The following is a 20,267-nucleotide window of genomic DNA, read 5'->3' on the forward strand; positions in this document are numbered from 1 at the left end:
TGCCTCTCAGAACAAGCTGGATCTGGACCTGGTTTCTTTAACCTGCCTAAAAATGCGTTTACAGGGCACTGAAGTTTATGGCCCTGTTGGAATCCCACATCCCTCCAGATGAAAAACGAGCCACTTAAAATGATAAAAGGCACTGCCTGGAGTGGCAACAAAGCTGCATCCCCCTCCTAGGCTGGATCCTTGTGGATCAGGCACTGCCAGGCTCTGTCTTTCCTGACAAAAAGCTCTTTGTAGCAGAGGTTTGAAGGCTGCTGCACTAATTCCTGCCTGGCCTGAAGTTTATTCCCCTGAAGCTGAGCCATCCTTGCATCCTTCCTTACCATCCTTCCATCCTTCCCTCCCGTCCCTGTCCTGGGGGAGAGGCAGGATGCAGGGAGGGGATGGAATCCATCCCAGAGGAGCAGCCATGCAGAGGGGAAGGTGGTGAAAAGGAAGAGAGGAGGTGTCAGGTGATATCTGGACGGGGTGGAGAGGGTCAGGGCCAGGGAGACACCCCAAACCTCTGAGGAAGATGAAGGCAGAGAAGGGGGGAAGGAGTGGTGGGGGCCTGATTTGAGAGGGATGGGCAAAGATGGGACACCAAAGCCACGGGGAAGGGGGGACAGAACTCCCTCAGCCCTTCAGTGGGTGGCACAGGAGAGAAGGGAGGGCAGGCAGAGGGTGCAGGTCCCTCCTGCAGACCTCACAGAGATCAGAGAGGGGGGGACAAGCACAGCAGGATGTCTGACCGCAGCAGGGAATGTTTTCAGCAGAGCTGAGCCAAACCACGGTCTGAGAGCTGAACCAGTTCACCCTCCCTGAGCCACTGCTCCAGCAAAAAGCCCCATTTTAGCGATGTCCAGGCTCCAAACCCTCCTGTCACAGCTGAGGTCCGCAGTCCTGGGGGATGGGGCTGCAGGAACAGCGAGGTGAAGGTGGCTGAGCCCCTCCGAGGTGCTCACCCCCCGCTGGCCCCGCACGTGTCCCCGTGCTGCGGATGCAGATGTCTGGGAACGTGTGCTGGCTCCAGCATTACATCACTGCAGGGGAACGGCAGCGGCAGAAATGCAGCAGCCTGTGAGCCAGGGCTGTCCAAAATAAACCTCTGCTGGGAAAGGGGAGGCGTTCCAGGGGAAAATGTTTGGGTTTTCACAAATCCCATCACCTCAACACTTGTGCCGTGGTCCTTCAAGGTCCTTCCTTGAATAGAAGGATGGGGAGGCACTGGCACAGCTTGCCCAGAGAGGATGTGGATTTCTCATCCCTGGAAGTGTCCAAGGTCAGGCTGGACATGAGCCAGCCTGGCACTGCAGCCCTGCAGCAACACTGGACATCCTAAAGCCATTCAGGAACCCTGCTGGGGGGCACAGCCACACTGCCCTGCCCAGCCACAGGATGTGACCCTTTCCAAAGCAGCCCCTTCCTCATCCTAGCAGATGTGTACAAGATCGGTTCAGTCGTTTCCATTCTCATTTTAAACTGCCAGAGGGCAGGGCTGGATGGGATCTTGGGGAGAAATTCCTTCCTAGGAGGTTGGGCAGGGGCTGCCATGGAATTGCCAGAGCAGCTGTGGCTGCCCCTGGATCCCTGGCAGTGCCCAAGGCCAGGCTGGGCATTGGGGCTGGGAGCGCCTGGGACAGTGGAAGTTGTCCCTGCCATGGAACTGGATGAGTTTGAGGGTCCCTTCCCACCCAGACCATCCTGGGATTCCATTCTGGATGGCCCCTGCAGTGGTGGGGTCACAGAGGGAGCTCTGTTCCCGTGGTTGCTGTGGGAGGAACAGAAGGGTCTGTTCCAGGTGCCATCCCTGGATGGGAGCAGCTGTCATGGCAACAGTGCCACTGTCACTCCAGCACCAGCACCAGTGGCAGTGACACAGCTCAAAGTGTCACCCACGGAGCAGGGGAGCCTGGTGGGTGCTTGATCCAGATCCAGGACAAAGGTTGGCCCTGTTGGATGTGGAGTGAGTGGATTTGCACCTCTGGAGCCACCAAAAAAATCATGGGATGATTTTCATCCCATCCCTGTCTGTACAGAATCCATATGGGAACCTCTGTCAGGACAGGGATGCTGGAGCTTTCCCCAGCTTTGGTGGGAATGGGATGGGATAATCCTGGGAATGGCCATGGATAATCCCAGCTGTGGGGCAGAGCTGGGAGCTGCAGCGTTCCCGTGGTTTCCCAGGGAATGCTCTGCATCTCTTTATAGACACTTCATTAGCAACGTGATGCTGAGGAGCTGCAGCAAATTCCTCCAGGGATTTTTTTTTTTTTTTTGGGAGGCTGAAAGGACTAAATGTGCTCAGGATTTAGAGAAAGGGCTCAGCTCAAAGACAGCCTCCTGTTTGTCAGGTGGAAATGGCAGTGCCTGGAAGGGGAACAAAATCTGGGATGGTTTGAAGTGGGGAAACAACTTGGGATGAATCAAGGCACATGGGACTTGGGAAGTACAAAAGGATGGATCAGAAAACCTTTTTTTTTTTTTTAATGGGAAATTAATGGAAGACTAAAAAGATTAAATTTAAAAGGCAATATGATAATTATTTTAAATTTAAAGGTAATATAATAATAACATTTAAAAGGAAATTTAACAATTATTTTAAATTTAAAGGCAATCTAACAATTATTTTCAGAGGAGTTACATGGCTATCACCACATCTTTCCTTTCTGTGATCTTTATTGCAGCTCTGCTGAATGAAGAGCTTGGCCCTTCTTCCAGATTATTTTCCACACATTTTTACTCCTGTGAATTTTAGTCAGGCTATATTTGCTTCCTGCAGCTTATTCCAACCCCCAATCCCTTTTTTCCTGTTTCCTCCCTGAAACACGAAGCAGTTCAGGGGATTTTTTCCATTCTTTGTTTATTTGACAAATGCAAATAAAACCTGATTCTTCTGTCACCCACAACAACTTTCAAGGAGGTGAGTGTCAGACAAGAGGTGCTGAAATCCACGGCCACACTCCTGATTTTTAACCAGCATCCCAAAATCGGCTCCAGAGGCATTTTTGGTGTGGAATTCTGGCATGCTCGTGCAGGAGTTTGCTTTTTGCATGGGAACAGTCACAGCCCTGCAAAGAGAAACCCTTCAGCCTCTGGTGTGGGCAAAGGGATTTGGGAAATCACCACAAGATTTGGGGTTGTCTGAGCAGCTCCTGGAATCCGTGGGATTGGGAATGGTGCCCTGCTGGCTTTTCCAGGAGCTGTGCCTGCTTGGGCAGTCTGGCACAGCTGGAGTTCACTGAATCCAGGGACAGCACTGGGAGAAACCACAGGACTGGTATTCCAAGTTGGAGAAATGATCTGTAAAAGCAGAGCTCAGCCCAAAGCAGGCAACGTGCAGAGGTGTTGGCATCCAGGAGGCACAGAAAGAACAGCTTGGGCAGCAGAGGGGAGGAGAGCAGGAAAAGTTTGTGAACAAGTGGCCACGTGATTGTGGAGGAAATTCAACCAGAAGGAGGATGGGAGCAGAACAGGACTGGGAATGGGAATGGGGCTGCTGTGCCCAGACTGGTGGGGTGCCCAGAAATCCCCAAGAGCCAGCGGAAGGGAGGGAGTGGGAATGTGCAGCAAAGGAATGAGCTCCAAGCTCAGCCTGGAGGAGATTCAGACCCATTTTAGGGCAAACATGAGCAGCAAACAGGCTGAAAAAAACAGGTACCAGGGAGAAACCTGCAGCAGAGAACTCAAAGTCTCCTTCTGGCTGATGTTCTTTTGTATTTCTGCTCATTTAAGCATCAAAACTGCACAAACAGTTGGAAAAAGCAGCACAGTTATGTCCCAAATTCCTGCCTGGATAAATCAGACAGGAGGCTCAGAGTTTCCACTGCTGCCTGCTCTGTGCCCTGCCTGGCTGGGATCAGCTCAGGGCTGTGCCCTGACCTTTACCTCTCTTCTCTTCACCACTGAGGTGTGTTTGCTAAAATCCGTTCAAATTCCTCCACATTCGAGCACCTCAATGCATTTGGGACAGGCAGGACCTGGAAGGGACTCAGGAACAGGGAAACATGGCAGGAATCAGGGAACACTGCAGGAACCAGGGAACACTGCAGGAACAGGGAAACATGGCAGGAACAGGGAACACTGCAGGAACCAGGGAACACTGCAGGAACAGGGAACACTGCAGGAACCAGGGAAACACTGCAGGAACCAGGGAACACTGCAGGAACAGGAAACACTGCAGGAACCAGGGAAACACTGCAGGAACCAGGGAACACTGCAGGAACACGGAAACACTGCAGGAACAGGGAACACTGCAGGAACAGGGAACACTGCAGGAACAGGAAACACTGCAGGAATCAGGGAACACTGCAGGAACCAGGGAACACTGCAGGAACAGGGAACACTGCAGGAACAGGAAACACTGCAGGAATCAGGGAACACTGCAGGAACCAGGGAACACTGCAGGAACCAGGGAACACTGAAGGAACAGGAAACACTGCAGGAACAGGGAACACTGCAGGAACAGGGAACACTGCAGGGAACAGGGAACACTGCAGAACAAGGAACACTGCAGGAACCAGGGAACACTGCAGGAACCAGGGAACACTGCAGAACAAGGAACACTGCAGGAACAGGGAACACTGCAGGAACAGGGAACACTGCAGGAACAGGGAACACTGCAGGAATCAGGGAAACACTGCAGGAACAGGGAACACTGCAGGAATCAGGGAACACTGCAGGAACCAGAGAACACTGCAGGAATCAGGGAACACTGCAGGAATCAGGGAACACTGAAGGAACAGGAAACACTGCAGGAACTGGCCCCCATTGCTCAGGAACCTCAGCTGGAATGGAAAATCTCCAGCTGCATTGCAGGGGGTGGATGTGGGTCAGAGATTCCTGGAATTTCCCAGAAATTTGCTTTGGTTTAGCTCAGCTTGGTAAGATTTCTTTGATAAGGAGTGTGATGGTTCACCAGAGGATATTTCTGGAATCACAGGATCATCAAGGCTGGAAAAACCCTCAGAGATCATCAAGTCCAGCCATGCCCCAGCACTGCCAAGGCCACCACTGACCACGTCCCCAGGTGCCACATCCACACAGCTTCTAAATCCCTCTGGGATTGGGGACTCCACCACTGCCCTGGGGAGTTGTTACAATCCCTTCCATGAAGAAATTTTCCCAAATACCCAACCTAAACCTCCCCAGGAGCAGCTTGAGGCCAGTGATGAGCTAATTTTAGATGAGTTAAGAAGAAAAAAATCAGGAATGCAGAGGGTTAAACCCCTGGGAAAGTTTTTGCTGCAGCCTGGGAAAGGCTCTCACCAGCTGGAAAATGAATATCTTGGATTTTCATATCCCAGTCCATATTCCAGGGGGAGAGGGGGGTTTTGGTTCCCTCCAGAAGTGGATGAAATTAATCTTAAAACCAGTTTCTTTTTCATTTCCTCCTGCTTGCCTTAAGTTCAGGCTCTTCCTGCTCTTTTTGTTGGGAATGGCTTCAATGGGAAGCTTTGATTGTTAATAAACACCCAGCAGCAGGAAGAGTTTTTGGAGAATCCCAGAGTGGTTTGGGTGGGAAGGACCTTAAAGCTCAGCTTATTACACCCCAGCCATGGCAGGGACACCTCCCACTGTCCCAATGTCCAGCCTGGCCTTGGGCACTGCCAGGGATCCAGGGGCAGCCACAGCTGCTCTGGCAATTCCATGGCAGCCCCTGCCCACCCTGCCAGGGAACAATTCCTTGCCAAGATCCCATCCAGCCCTGCCCTGTGGCAGTGGGAGCCATTCCCTGGGTCCTGTCCCTCCCTGCCTTGTCCCCAGTCCCTCTGCAGCTCTCCTGGAGCCCCTTCAGGCCCTGCAAGGTCCTGCAAGGTTTGATCATTCCCTGAGTGCCAGAGGGGAGCAGTGACACCGTCCTACCCCAGACTGGGGCTGGGTTTGAGCAGCAGGGTGAACTCTCAGCACCATTACAGGCAGCAATCCCTGAATTTTCACAGCTGACTTTCCCAGGAGCTCTCCATGCTCAGGAATGTCGAATCCTCCAGTCTCACCAGGGGTTTCTGGCTGTGCCACTGGAAGGACTTCCCAGCACCAGCTGCCCTGGAGTCACTGCTTCTTCCTCCCCTTCCTTCCCCTTCCAGTGAGAAAGGGCCACTTCTCACCCTTTAGGGCACTTGGATCTTCCTGCCCATGGGATTTTGGGCTCCAACAGGGAAACCTTCAGGCCAGAGGATTTCCTGTTTCCCTGAAGCACCTCCCTCTTTGCTTCCAGCTTGGATAGACACTAAAATCCCAGCAATGAGGTCAGGAGAAGGCTCATAAATCAGTGTAGGAGCTCTGGGATCTTTGATCAGAGCCATGGGTGGATGGTCCTGGTGCCATCCCTACCTCACATCTCGTGGATGTGCCACCAGGATGTTGATCCAAGTGCTGCAGGGACATCCATGGGGTTCCCGTGTTCCACTCCCACAATGCCTGTGCTGCTCCCACCCCTTCCACGCTGTCCTGTTGTGTTTTCCCTCTTCCCACTGCCCACGCTGGGCACTGGAGGTGTCCCCAGGGTGGAGCAGGGCCACAGGGAGGGGACAGGAAGGACACACTGAGGACAGACGTGAGGCACCATCCCCGTCTCCTCCTGCCTGGAGGAGCCAAACCAGCCCCAGTTCCGCTGTCACAGCACCTCTGGTGACATTGCCAGGGATTTCTCCAGTGCCTGGACCAGGATCTGTCTCACAGGAGATGCTGAGCTGCATCATCACCCCCAGACCTCTGTCACCTCCCTGAGCGTGCAGGTGACACCTGGGGCCAGCCTCCCCCTCCTGGAGTGTCCCTGTCCCTTTCCAGGAGACATTTCCAGCAATCTGCCGGTGACAGCCCCGTGTGTGGCCGGGCAGAGCTGCGTTTGTCACACGTCCCTGCCGATGTGTCACCGCTAAAGGTCACCGCGTCTCTGCCTTCCCCTGGCACCGTGCCCGAGGAGAGGGTGGCATTGTGTAACCCAGCCTTGGCAGGGCAGTGGCTCCTCTGATTCTCCATCCCTGCAGCTCCCCCGGAGCCCTCTGCACCCCGGGGTGTGGCTGAGCCCCAGGGGACAGGATCCCGCTGCTCCATCGCTCTCCAGCTTCTCCTGCTCCCTCAAGGCTCATCCTCTCTCCCAGATTTTCCATTTTCCTTTGCTGACAGCTGCTGCCAGCAAACCTTGGATGGAGCTGGGGAGCTGCAGGAGGCAGAGACAGGAGCAGTGCAGGGAAATGAGGAGTGACAGAAAACACAGCCCCGTGGGGCTGTGATGGTTCAAAACCTTCAGCCAGGGACAGCCCAGGGAATGGCCCTGGAATGCTGAGCCTGAGACCCAAAAGCTGCTCAGGGTGATGGACACAGAAATGGGATTGAGTCACCAGGATGTGGCTCTGCATCCTGGGCTGCCCCTGCACCCTCGTGTCCATCCTCGTGCCACACCTGCCCTGGGTCTGTGCTGGATCTTCCAATATTCCCATCCCAACCCTTTCCCTGCAGCTTTCCCCTCCAGTCTCCCAGAACAGACTCTTTCATCCAACCCAGGAACAAAAGCTGGACTCGGGGGATTCCTGACACAATTTGTGCAGTGAACAGTTTGGCCCTGAAGTCAGGGATTTGCTGAATTTCCTCCCAGAGCAGCCTGTGAAAGCAGCAGCGATGCTCTTCCTGCCCCAGAAATCCCCTCAGCCGGGTGGGTTGGACACCATGGATGTGCCTTGAGGAACCAGGGCAAAGAGAGCTGGGAAATGGGGACCCCTGGGCTGTCCCAGCCAGACCCAGCCCTGCCCTTCCTTCCCTGGCTCCAGAGGGACCCTGGTCAGCAGAGCTGGATCCCAGCCCTTGGATTGCTCCAGGGAAGGAATTGCAAAGTGACACGATGGCATCATGCTGGAATTCCCATGGAATTCCTGCTGGGATCCCACGTTGTCCCCATGGAATTCCTGCTGGGATTCCCCACCCTGCTCCCATGGAATTCCTGCTGGGATCCCCCACCCTGCTCCCATGGAATTCCTGCTGGGATCCCACTCTGTCCCCATGGAATTCCTGCTGGGATCCCCCCATCCCCCTGCTGGGATCCTCCCATCCCCCTCCCATCCCCCTCCCAGCCCAGGGATGAGGCCCCAGTGGTGGGACCAGAGCTGCTCCAGCTCCCACATTCCCAAACCCCCGGGAGAGTGAGCAAAACACCGGCACAACCCCAGCCCTGGGATTGCTTAGTTTGGAGAGCGAGGAAAACCAAATATTTTCCTTCTTAATTACCATCTTTCAGGCAAGCAATTATTCCTCCTGTGTGTCACTCAGCCTAATGACGAATTCCCAACAAAAGCCACGCTGGGCTGCAGCCTTCAAAGGCAGGAAGCAGATTTTGAAGCAGATTTTGGAGTTAATCTCCTTTCACAACAAGCCCCAAACCATGGCTGTGTTTATCCTGGGACAAAACCCTTGGGAATGAGTAAGTCTGAAAAGTGCAAGAAATTTTTTTTTCATGGATGGAATATTTTTGATATATTGTTATTAAGGAAAGGGAATAATAGAGGGAAGGGTTTTGGAATGGTGGCTGGAAGGTGGCAGCAGGTGAGGCTGGAGTTCATTGGTCTAAACTGTGCCACCCTCACCCTCCACGAGGTTCTCCTACCTCCATCAGCGTTCCAGAACCCACTCCCCATTTGGAGTTGGGTTCCAAATCCACCCAGTCTCCCATAAACCGTCCACAGCCTCCCCCAGCAGAGTTTTGGGGGTTGCTGGTGGTGCTGGGCTGGTTTAAGACGAGGAATGTTGAAATTCTCCCAGGTTTTAGGTCGGCCCAGGGTTTCCTCTCAGGAATGCCCTCATCCCATTTCTTGGAGGCTGAGGAAGGTCTCCAGCCTGTCTGGATAATCCAGGCTGCCCCAGGCTCGCTGGAGGAGCTGCAGCTCCTCGTGATCCATGGGGATATGGGTGTAGAAGGAGCGGGACACGTCTCGATCCAGTCCTGACCTGCAGGATTTGGGAATTTGGAGCTGCCCAGTGTGGACAGCCACAACATCAAAGTGCTCTGATTCACCCCCAGGCAGGTCTCTCACCACTAACGGCATTTTTTTCCTCAAAAGCTCCAAAATTCCTTCCCCAAAATACCCCATCCCCATGCTTCAGATGAGATAATCCTTTCCCAATGGGCAAATGGGGAAACAAAGCCCAGAGAGACCTCAAAGTGAGGGAGCTCTGAAATTCAGGCTTGGGGAGAACAAGAACAATTCCATCTCCAGAAAGATGTACAAGAGGAACAATCTGGGAAGACATGGAAAAATTTTGAAACATCCCCAGGGAGGTTCAAAGGCAGCAGAGGATTTGAAGAAGAGAAGGAAGTGACTAAAAATAAAAAAAAAAAAATATGCAAAATGCAGTTGCACAGCAAAATGTTCAGGTCCAGACATGGCACTGCAGAAATGCAGGTGGGAAAGATGGAAAATCCCAAGGCAGGTCGGGCAAGATGGTTTCCTCTAGTTTTAACAGGTGTCTTCCTTCCTCACACAGGCACACCACTTGCTAAGGTGGTGATTGCACGCCCTAACTCGTGGCTTGTCTTCATTTTCTTCTGCCTTCACTCAGAGTCAGGATTAAAAACACAAAGGAGATGAATTTTCTCGTGTTTGGGGTTGGTTGTTTATTAAATCTTACCTAAAGTACAGAGAGTTCTGCAACACTTCCAGGCACCAGCTAAAAGTGAGCAACATGGAGCTGAACCGAGCTGGTTCCAAGGTCTTGTAAAGCTGAACAGTCCAACAGAGAATTAACACCTCTGGTATTGATACTTCTGACCCAATAACCAAACTCCTGTGACCCTCAGTGCAGCACTGACTGTCCAACCAAAAACTGCCTGAAATCATGAAGAAGAAGGAAGAACACCAAAAGGAGACACCACCCCAAATCCTCCATCTTGTCCCACACCTATTATTATATTCTGAAAACCTCAAATTCCAAACCCTTCCCCATGTGAAATCACACACTTCTATTTAACTGCACACCCGTGACTTTAACTCCATCACTCAAATTTGGAGCCTTCTCCAAGGCCTCAGGTCACAGCAGTGTTCTCCTGGGGGTCAGTGCCAGAAAGCACAGAAAGATCAAAAATCCCCAAAATTCCAGGTTTCTGGCATCCAACAGTTTCCCACAGCCTGGAATGAATCCAAGCTCCAGCCCAAGCTCTGGCTGCCTGTGGAGGTGCCTTCCCTTGATCTCTGGGACACTCACAGCCAAGGGAGACACGATTGTGGCATTCCAGAACTTCCAGTTGGGAATGAGGCACCAAAATGCCATTTTGGTTTGGTGTTTGGTGTCTCTGGCACCTCTGCCAAGGAAGTGGTGCCTCTGTCTCTTTGGAGGGTGATGGGGATGGAGATTTTCCACTCCCAAGCTGTTTGTGGGATGTGGAATATGCACTGGGAGGACTGGAAAAGGGTTAAAAGCATTCCCAGCTGACAAATTCCCCATTCCCGAGACATTTCAGAGCTGGGGACAGCTCTCACCTGCTGCTGGTGGAGTCTGGCAGGAGAACAACACCCACCAGGAAAATGCCAACGCAGGAGTCTCAGTCTCTTCAAGAAACGTGTCCCACTCTTAGGTTTTTCAGGAATTAATTGCAAAGACATTTCTGGGGTTTGTTGCAGTGGGGGTTGCCATGGCAACTGCTCCAGCTACTCAGAAAAAATCGGGAGGGCTCCCACTGTCACGGGGCCATCTGTCCCTTCCATGGGGGGTCATTGTGAAGCTCTGCTCCAACCTCTACAAGCCAAATCTTCTTTTAAAGCCTCTGAAAGTCCTTGGTACGATTTATCAACCAGCTCCTGCCCTCAATCTCTGTTTCTTTTCTCGGCACTGACAGGATAATTTCCTCTCTATCGCTGCAAATTAAATTCTAATGAGGAAGCTCTGCATTTCAATGTGATGGAGAGCTTTTCTTCTCCAGGATGCACGGGAGAATTGAATCCATCCAGGAGGGAGGAGAAAGGATTAAATAGGAATGCCTGAGGGGCAGGAGCCCTCTGGCAGCCTTGGGAAAGGCAGTTGTGGGGACAGGAGCAGAGGGAACGGCCTCAGGCTGGGCAGGGCAGGCTCAGGGTGGCACCAGCAGGAATTTCCCCATGCAAAGGGGGCTCAGGGACTGGAACTGCCCAGGGAGGTTTGGAGTGCCCATCCCTGGGGGTGTCCAAGGCCTGGATGTGGCACTCAGTGCTCTGAGCTGGGGACAAGGGTGGGCATCGGGCACAGCTTGGACTCCTCGAGGTCTTTTCCAGCTTCAGCATTTCTGGGATTCTCTTTTGCCCCCAATGATGGGTTGGGATTTCTGGGTGGATTCAGGTTCCCCTCTGAGCTGAGACCACAAAACCCTCCATGGATGGAGGTTTGAGCAGCTCCTGGGGTGCAGAGATGGGCAGGAAATGGGGGAATGGAGCTGAGCTCTGGCTCTTCCCTGCCCCAAACCTGGGGATGCTCCTGGGGCACTTTGTGGGGCACAGGACACTGTGGCCAAAGCAACCCCATGGACCCCAAATCCCACCAGAGGAAAGAGCTGGATCTGCTGCTGGAATGTGATCCAGAGGGGATTTTCAGTTGTGGTTTCTCTGGGATGTGGCAGCAGTGACACTTCCATGTCCACAATGGAATATTTTTTAAATCTCTATTTATTTCATGTGTTCATGGAAATGAAGGATTTCCCAAAAATTTATGGTGGCCATTAAAGACCAGGAGGCTGAAGATGTTCATTTGAGTCAGCAACATTTAAAAGGAAACTTTGCTGAGTTTTTTGAATATCATCAAAGAATTTCTGCCAAAATTTCATATGAATTTTAAATAAAATCCTTAAAAGTTGAGCATTTCTTCACCTTTTCCCAAAGAACTTGTAGTGGAGAACACTTGGTGTTGGGAATGGAGATGGTGATCCTTGGTTTCCATTCCCAGAGGTTCAATGTCAAAATGATGCAGGAAAAATATTTTGGGTTGGTTTTTTTGTGGGGTTTTTTGTGAATTTTTTAGGTTTTGGCTTGATATAACTATAAGAAAAATGCTTTCTTTGTTTACGCATTTTGAGTGCTCCTCCTGCATCATGGAGCTTCACTCAAGGATTGGGAAAGCCAAACCACCAGTCCCATTCCTATTTACCAGGGACTGGAAAACCCAAACCACCATTCCCATTTCCCAGGGACTGGGAAAGCAAATCCACCATTCCCATTTCCATTTCCCAAGAACTGGGAAAGCCAAACCGACCCTGAGAGCATTTTTGGCAGCTCCAGTTTCTCCTCGTTGAGAAACCTCTGGCCTGGGGGATGTGTGAGCTGCTCAGAACTGCATTTATGTCCTTCACAGCAGTGAGGACATGCCCAAAATTCCCACACATTCTCAGGATCATGAATCATCTCCAGATAATTTCAGCTGAGTTGGAAGTCATTGGGAATGGGGCAGTTTGGGGGCTGAGGTGCTGCTGAGTTCTCCTTCTGTCTTAGTTTGGAGGACAGGTGTCTGCTGAGAAAGGCAGGACCCTCTCTTTGAAATGGAGAATGTAAACCCCCTTCCTCCAAATTATTATAATTTTGAAATCAAGGGGCTCTCAGGCAAAGATATGGGAATAGGAATAACAGGGGAAATTAAAATAGAAATACAGCACTACAAAGAACAAACCCCAAACCCTGACACAGTCAGAGTACAACCTGACACCCGTCAGTCAGGCAGGGTGTTGGCAGCAGTCCCATTCCATGGTGGCTGCATCCTCCTGCAGTGACAGATGTGGCTCAGCTGGAGCAGTGCTCCTGTACAAGGTGCAGTTTCCTCCCAAGCTCCAGTGGGGATGTGGAGGAATCCCGTTTCCCTCTGGAGTCCAGTGGAGAAAGGGGCTCCCTTAGTGTCCCAAACCTCTGTTTTTATCTTGGTAAGAAATGTTGGGCTCTTCCCCCTGGCTGGAGCAACTCCCAATGGGATGCAGTAATTTTATCAGTGCCACAGTGGGACTCAATGGCCATGAGCAGAAAATGACTGGCTGGAGGAAGGATGGTTGTGAAAAGACAAAGAACACTGCCCCAGCTGGTTTCAATGGATGCCCATTAGCAGAATATCTCCCACGGAGATCAGGATCACTGCCCCCACCCTCAACAGATGGTGATAGAACAGATACCTTTGATCACACTCTGTATTGTAACCCAAGACACCTTCCTCTCCTAGATGGTCCCAAGGAATAGGATTAGAGGATTCCCGCTCATTAATATCTGCTCTGATGAATTCCAAGGTCTTTTCCAACCTAATTTATTCTTCCATAAGGATTCCATAAACATTTCACTTTGGGTGCTGAGGGAAGGTCTGGGACCATCTTCACCCCACCCCATTGGTTTCAAAACACAAATCTCACTTTTAACATCTCCTCATCTTAAAATTGCCTGAAAATATTGGAGTTCAGTCCTCTCAGGAATTCACCCCTCCATTCACAGCATCCATGGGGTAGAGACTCTCAAGGAGGAACTTTTTGGCCCTGAGATTGTCACTTGAGCATCTGTGTGTTATCAATTGAGCATCTGTGTGTCTGCAGCTTCTTCCTGGAGGAAAATCAACCCAAATCATCTTTAAAGAATAACCCAGGGAGCAGCTCCCTGGCTGCTCATTATCCCAAGAATCAGAACAGCTGAATTTCAGAACATTCCTGCATCCTCAGCATCGCTGTATTAAATTCAGGCAACTTCACTCCTGGTTTAAAAATATCTCTGAAGGCACTGCAGGAAAACTGCAGAGAGCTGAGTTCTCCTAGAGGTGTTTTCTGCCAGGTGACAGGGCTGACTCGAGTCTGGCTGGACCCTGAGTGAATCCTTCCCCAAACCCCCACTTGGGATGGTTCTCAGAGCTAAAGAGAAAACCCCCAGCAATGCCCCCTGTCCATCCCTGGAGCTCTGGCAGCCTCGGGGCCGTGCCCATTCCCTGGGGAGCCTGGGCAGTGCCAGCACCCTCTGGGGGAGGGAAGAACCTTTCCCTGATCTCCAGCCTGAGCCTGCCCTGGCCCAGCTCCAGCCCTTCCCTGTCCCTGTCCCTGTCCCAGGGAGCAGAGATTGGAACTCGTTAATTTGGGAAATCTGGGAGTTGCAGCCCAGGTTCCAGTGGCAGCTGCTCCAAAGTGACCACCAAAATCTGGGGTCCTATTTCCTGTTTTTCCCACTCTCCCCATTTCTGCTGATAGGCCTGGACCTGAGGAAAAGTTCTCACATCCCAAAACCCCAAAGAAAGGAGACAGAGCTGTGTTTGCTGGCTGTGCTGATGGCACACCCCACCAGGGGTATTGAAGATTTGGTGTTTTGTGGGAATTTGGGATTCCAGGGCACCTCACTGGCCCCAGGCATGGCCTGAAGTAGGGAATGGAAGGCACAGAGCTGGCAAAATCAGAAAAGTGTGTTATAATGAATCTCTGATGAATTTTATGATGTTTATTCAGTTATTTTCCTCCTCCTTTCTCGTCCTTCAGTCTGTGGCCTGGACCTCAGAAGGTTTTGCTGTTAAAGCAACATAAGAAATCAATAAATACAAAACAATAATTCCCATTAAGTCCAGCTACTGTTCTAATTCCAGCCCTGTGTCCCCAGGCCACCAAGGGCACAGGAGATTTGTTCTTCTACCAGCCAGGCCAAGCTGTAAAGTTTTGGCTGTCCCAGAGCAATGAGAGCTGATGTAGCAGAGTAGTTAAAAAAACTTGCTTAATTTGTTCTTTTGACATGAAAGGCTCATTGAACAGCTTTGAAAAATACAGACAAAACAGCTCCTAGCAAGTCCAGGGCAAGAACAGACCTCAAGCATCACCAGCTCAGCTCTTTGGTAGGTGAAGGTAAACAAAAATAACACAAATCTCTGTTTCAGAGGATGAATCATTTGTGCTGTTGGGTGAAGCATTGGTTGAAATCCAGGGATATAAAAAAGTTGTGATTTCTCTTAGTGTAAATGGGGTTTTAGCCCCCATTTACAAGAGAGTAAATTCCAGTCTTTCATTGCCTCTGATCAGCAGAAATTCTGGACTCAGGTGAGGAAAACCCTTCTCCTGCCAGGTTCTGTTTGGGTCCAGTCTCAAGGAACAGTCCAGACCCTTTCCCTTGGTATTGTGTGAAAAGCCAGAGCATTGCTGTGCCCCAGGCAGCTCCATGGAGGAGTTTGCTCCAGGACACAGGGAAGGAGTTTGTGCTGAGCCCTGATCCCGAGCCCTGCAGTGCCAGAGCACGTTCTGCTTTCCTGAGTGTGCATCCATGGCTCAGTGTGCCTGCAGCTCCCCAGCCAGGACATGGCCCTCCTGGGACTCCACCAAGCGAGTTTCTCATCATTAATTCCTGCCCTGGAAGTTGCACCATGATATGCACGAGGCCGTGGAGGAGATCCAAGAGCACAAAGTTCCTGATTCTGCTTTCTTCCCTGGAAATCACGAGGAAAACGGAATGAGGAGTTCTCCCACCCCTCTACGATTAACGGAGGAAGAATTTGAGCCTTGAGAGAACCAGAAGGGTTGTTTGAAGGCACAGAAAGTTCCTGCTCACACTCTTGGAAATGGCATTCTCAAAAGAGACAACACTTCCCTGAAGATAAAGCAGTTCCCGAGAGAGAAAGCAGGACGCTGAGTCCTGGGAGTGTTCTGCTCTCACCCTGTCAAGCTCCTCCTGTCCCTCCCCTGGGCCCAAGGGCACATTTCCACTCTTGTTCCCTCGTCCTTTTTCCTCTATTATTTTTCCTTTTGGATCACTTTTCCTGGCTTTTGTAGCAGCTGGATGTTCCATCATGCAGAAGTTTAGGACTTCTGAAACTGGCCACTCTGAATGTGTGCCGTGCTTGGCTTCCCTGTGTTATCCCAGGGTTATCCCAGGCGTGTCCCACACAGTCCTGGCCCAGATGTGGAGCTCAGCTTTGCTCTGCCTCTCCCTGATGACGTTCTCAGGGTTCCATAAATGGTGCAGATTCAAAGTCTCGTGGAAATCAGATGGTCCCGGGTGTGCAAAGAGACACAGCAGGACATGGACTCAATGTCCCTGGGGTGGCTCCAAGGAATTTGATGCTCCTCACATGGCCAAAACCACCAGGGCAGGGCTGAGGACTCAGCAGCACTCCCAGATCCAGGCCTTCCGAACAACTTTAGAAGAACTTAGAGTTTCCTTCCAGGAAAACATTCCTGGGACAGCCCAGCAGCTGCACCACCCAAGGAGGGATGGAGTTCAATCACAGATTTTTTTTTTTCCCCTATGATTGATGCAAATTTTGTTTATAATTGAAATTCATTGGAGTTAACAATCCTGGAAAAACAAGGGCTCTTCCAGGACCTTTTTCTTTTAGTCCTGAGTTATGTTGTGAAGTGGGTACAAGTTCCTGTCCAAATCCCAGGGACAACCACAGCCAGACATCCAGGAAATAACTCCATGGATGCAGCAAAATGAGCTTCAAATGACCTTGGTCAGTTGAAAAAATATCCCCAAAAATGATAATGCTGATAGGCAGGAGCACAGGAGAGAGAAAGAAAGACCAGGGGCTGAGATGTTCAAAAATGAAAAGGTTGAGGGGAGTACAAGAAGAATTTCCAGGAAGAGGAAGGGTAGAGCAGGTGCTTCATGAGCAGGGCAGGCAGGACAAGACATGACAATCCTGTAGAGAGGAGGCTGGAACGAAGATTTGGGGAAACAATCCAGTGCTGGAGGATTTCTGGGCACAGGGAATTGCCTGGGGTGGCTGTGGATGCCCCATCTCCCAGGATTTTGAGGCACAGAAGTCTCAGGAATTCCCAGCTAAGCCTGCTCTGACGGGTGGATGAAGGAAATGACATTTCAAGACTTGTTTTCCTTGGTTTTCTGTTCCTGCCTGGTTTTGGCACAATCCAGGGAACACAGTTAATTATAGCCCTGGAGAGAATTGATTGTTGCTTTACCTTATTTGGTGGATAACAGCAAATCCTTCTTGGTGACAACGAGGAAACCTGGTCTGGGAGCTCTGGCTGAAGTTACTGGTCCAAGCAACAGCCCAATCCAAGGATTTTGGGTTCTTCCCTGGTTCTCCATTTCGTCCAGTGGGGTCAATCCCCTTTTCCTGGACTTTACAGGGATTTTTTCCCATGCAGCTCAACCCCACATTTCATCTCAGGGCACCTCTTGCTGTGCACAAATGCAGCTTGGGTGAGAAAACGCATCAAAAATCACAACAGAAATTCAGATTTCAATGGAATTCAAGATTCCCAAATGCAGGAATAGCAAGAAATGAGTGGCTTAGCAGGCTGGGAGAGCTCTGAACTCCAAGAAATTCTTGGGCTCCCTGTAGAGCTGCAGGGAGGCACCTGCAAGGTGAGAAAGAGCCACTGCAGGTACCTAAGTCTATTTCCCAGGAAATGGCCTAGAAATTCCCTTCTCATCCCCCCCAAAAAACCAACACACCTCAGCATAACCCATCAAATTTAAGAATTTTGGTTCCAAAAAAATGCAGGGTGAAATTCAGACAAGAAGAAATCAAAATACTCCTAGTGCAGAAATTTCTCATCCATATTTTTTTTTCCAATGGAACAAGCACAGAAGGGCTCCAGAGCTCCAGGAAAAGCTGGATGAACAATTAACTTCCTGCTCAGAGCCCCAGTGAGATCTGTGTGAATCAGGAGCTATGAAGGCGTGAAATGAGATCAGGAGCAGCCCTGGAACTCCCTGCCCTGCCCAAGGCCCATCCCTGCTTCCCTGTCAAGCTCCAAGTGGGATCTCGCTGGCTGGACGTGCTCCCCTTGGCACAGTGCCACCACTGGGATCAGCCATCCAGTCCCTCATCACTTCCAGATCATTAAATTATTTCTCTCTAACCCAATTAGCCACATAAGCACAGAACAGTCCATGGGATGCTTGAGCAGGAGGCTCCGTATCCATTTCCTGATGTCCAGAGCATCCCTGGGGAGGGGCAGGCAAACTGGGAGCTGTTCATGCCCTGGCACCACATTAAAGACTCAGGTAATTTGTCATAAATTCCATGTGTTCTCCATTTCCAAGGATTTTTCTCCTCTGTTGGCTGGTTGAGAGGCAAACACCACATTTTTATTGAGCTTGAAAGGCACCTGCACCTTGTGGGGTCAGCAGGGTGGGGCAGTGTCCAGGGGCTTAGAGAGGGGTCAAATCCCACAGCTCTGGCTGGAAACAGGCTGGAACTCATTGGAGCCAGGCTGGAGAAGGAGCTCAGGGGTTTCTCCATCCCCCTGTGCCATCAGGGAGCTCCAAACCCTTTGGAACACCTCAAAGGCTGGCCCAGCATCAGCTGGGGTGTCCTGAGCCCTTCCCGGAATTCTCCTGCAGCCTTCAGCAAGGGAAGGCTTGCCCTGGCAGGAATTCCAGTCAAAGAAAATATCCTGCAGCCCATGAGGGCTGGAGCTGCTCCAGGAGCACATCCCAGCCCTCAGAGGCTTCCCAAGGCCTTTTCCAGGGATCTCACACCAGAAACAGCCCCAGATGCTGTGGGGGGACAAAGAAGCAGCACAAGACATTTTCCCTACCTGAGCTTTGCTGGCTTTAACTTGTCCCAGGGCCTTCCTGCCCTTCCCTGTTCCCTGGGGTCCTGTGCAAGTTCCAGATGCCCCCACACCCCTTTTGCTGGAGCTGGCACCAGATCTCCACATTTCCCTACCCTGCTCCCGGGACCCTGCAGTCCTTCCTCTGACCCTCTCCCTCTCCAGGAGGATCCTTCAGGTGATGACAGCAGAGAGAAATAAAGGGGGAGAGCTCCCAGCCTGAGCCAGGAGTGGCTGGAAAACCTCTGAGCACAACGGGGGCGCTGAAAATCTACATGAATTCAAAAGACAACAGGTAAAAGTTCTCGAAAAGAAATTTGCTGACTGCAAAATCCCCCACTATAACTTTGAAAAACCTTAAGAAACACCTGGATGTAGCACTCAGTGCTCTGGTTTAATTGATAAGTGGTGTTTGGTCAGCTTTGGAGGTCTTTTCCAACCTGAATCATTCTCTCTGATTCCATCCCAGCACATCCCAGAGACAAAAACCAAAGGGGAAATGGATCTGGGGAACCATCTCCCTGCTCTCCCTGTTCACCCACAGCTGCCTGGGAAGAATTCCAGTCAAGGAAAACATCCTGCAGTCCATAAATGCTGGATCTGGTCCAGCACCCTGCTGCAGGACCCTTGATCTGACCCCAAACTGCTTTTGCTGTGCTCTGAAGGAAAATTACACCCACCAGAGGGTTTGTGAGGAGCCAGCACTGCTCTCAACAGCCGCAGGCTGGTGCTTAATGAGCTTTCAGCTGATTGTTACTGAGTGGAGAGGCACAATTAAAGCCCATTAGCTGCCATGACATCACCAGCTCGGAGGAAACTCTGTGCGGCCAGGAAGGAGGCAGGACAGCCATGGAATTATGGCTGTGGAATGAGTTAAAATCATTGAGTTACAGCCACAGAGTTAGTGCCATGGAATGAGTGAGTTAGAGCCGTGGAGTTAAAACCATGGAATTGCAGCGGTGGAATGAGTTGCAACCATGCAGTTGTAGCCATGGAATTGTTACAGCCATGGAGTGAATGAAAATCATTGAGTTATGACCATGGATTTACAGCCATGGAGTTGCTACAGCCATGGAATTCTGGCCATGGAGTGAGTTACAACCATGGAATTACAACCATGGAATGAGTTAAAACCATGGAATTTCAGCCATGGAATGAGTTAAAACCATGGAGTTACAGCCATGGGATAATTTACCACCATGAAATTACAGCCATGGGGTTACAGCTGTGGGATTGCAGCCATGGAATGAGTTACAGCCATGGAGTGAATGAAAATCATGGAGTTACAGCCATGGAATTACAGCCATGGAGTTGTTACAACCATGGCCTTACAGCCACAGAATTACAGCCATGGAGTGAGTTAAAACCATGGAATTACAGACATGGAGTGAGCTAAAACCATGGAGTTACAGCCATGGAGTGAGCTAAAACCATGGAGTTACAGCCACAGAGTTACAGCCATGGAATGAGTTACAGCCATGGAGTTACAACCATGTGGTTGTTACAGCCATGGGCTCCAGCTGAGGAATGAGTTAAAAACATTGAGTCACAGCCATAGAAATACACAGCCATGGAGTTGTTATAGCCATGGAATCGTCACAGCCACGGAATTACAGCCCTGCAGTTGTTGGAGCCACAGTTACTGACAGGATGACTAGGAAAACTCCAGCCCTGGAGGAGATTTCTGTTTGTGCAGGGGGTCACTAACAGCCCATTTGCGATCCAAACTTCTTATTTTTCATAAATATGCTCAGATTCACCATTAGTCAGCAGAAGATAAAGGATATTAAAAGGTGTGCACAGGAAAGTCATG

Source organism: Catharus ustulatus, chromosome 26, assembly GCF_009819885.2.
Source record: "Catharus ustulatus isolate bCatUst1 chromosome 26, bCatUst1.pri.v2, whole genome shotgun sequence".
Lineage (NCBI taxonomy): Eukaryota > Metazoa > Chordata > Aves > Passeriformes > Turdidae > Catharus > Catharus ustulatus.